Here is a 1,755-nt window from a genome sequence, read left to right on the forward strand (position 1 = left end):
CTTCTTTCTTCTCTCTCTCTCTCTCTCTCTCTCTCTCTCTCTCTCTCTCTCTGTCTTTCTGTCTTTCTGTCGGCTTTAAAAAGAGAAAGAGTAGGTTTTAAGCTTCTCTTAAAGTCAAAGTAACGTTGCAATTGAACCTAAAATACTTTAATTAACGCTGCTCTTTTCTTTTTACATCATTTACTTTTCTCTGTCTTCTTCTGCTTTTACTTCTATTTTTTTTCTTTTATTTATATATATTTTTATTAGTCGATTGTTTATCTTTAAACAAAATGAAAATTATAAAAGAAGAATAAATTTATATTTATTCATAAAATATTTATAATTTCATTAATCAACACATAGTTAATTTATTCACTTTTGTAATTTTTCTCTTGTTTCAAGATAATTAATTTCCACAATTTGCTCCCATAGCAAAAAATGTCACAGTTAATTATATCACAACAAACATGATTACGTCATGATGACGTACGAATGTCCGCCTTATCACAAATATGTCTCAGCAATATCACAGTGATGTGCAAATGTCTTGTAACACGTTATTTTCTTATGACAATCTCATCACAATCATATTCTCTTCCTGACTATTATTGTAATCCTATTGTGACGTGAATGTAACTTTGCGCTATGAGGATTCAATATATCGATTTATTCATTACATTAACAATTAGCTTTCTAGTTTATATATTTTCAATTATTAAAATTGTTTATACTATTATATAATAACTATTATATAAAATACTATTATATAATAATTTGATCTACTGATTATAAATGAATAAAAGTACATTTTGATTTAATAAATCCTCATCAGAATTTCCTTTCTATCGCAAATTACTTAAAAATGATAATTGAAAAGAAATAACTATAAAAAACAATTTTTCACTTATTATAAAACAACTGATTAATAATATGCTTGTATATAATATGCTTGTATTATTTAGTATAATAATAATTAGTATAATAATAATACTAATAAATATACTTATATCAGTTATATCAGTGTTCTCACTTTATATTTTAAAATTGATCATTTAAAAGCAAATCAAAATATGGACATTAGCAGTAAACTTTAAACAATCTTTAAAAAAATTATATTACATCATGCTCTCTAATTTCTCTTAACGTTTCGATTAAAAAAAAACAAGTTAGCCATTCGCATAAAACCGATACGAATGATGAGTAAGTAAATGACGGCAGCACTGAGTCATGTCGATAAATCGCGAGCGTACAATCGTGCTTTCCGACTCTCGATATTCGGCTGCCAATCCCACTTCTATATCGATACTCAACCCATCGCATCGCAGGGCGCTCCGCGATTCACGAAGGCGCTGCCGCGAACGTCGAACAGGTGTCGTTCCCCCCACTCTTAATGACAGTAGTCCTCTCCTAACCTCGGCACGCTTATTGCTCCATTCTGCTCTGCTCCGTTCCGCGCCGTGCCGCGTCGCGCGCCTCGTATCCGCGCGATGTCAGGCGTATCCTCCGTTTAGTGCGAGACGAACCACGTCAGAGATGCACGCTCGCGAACTTCCTCCAGCATCTGCACCACGTCGTTAGCATCCGGACCGTCGAGGGAAGAAAGTGTGTGAGTATCGACAGGACCAAAGCGTGATCAGCGTGTCGAATCGACCAGCCGTTTCGCGAGAGAGTAAGACAGTAAATGAAGGGGAGAGAGAGAGAGAGAGAGAGAGAGAGAGAGAGAGGAGAGAGAGAGAGAGAGTATACCGTCCCGCCGTACCGTCTCGTCGCGCG

Source organism: Atta cephalotes, assembly GCF_000143395.1.
Source record: "Atta cephalotes unplaced genomic scaffold scaffold00052, whole genome shotgun sequence".
NCBI lineage: Eukaryota > Metazoa > Arthropoda > Insecta > Hymenoptera > Formicidae > Atta > Atta cephalotes.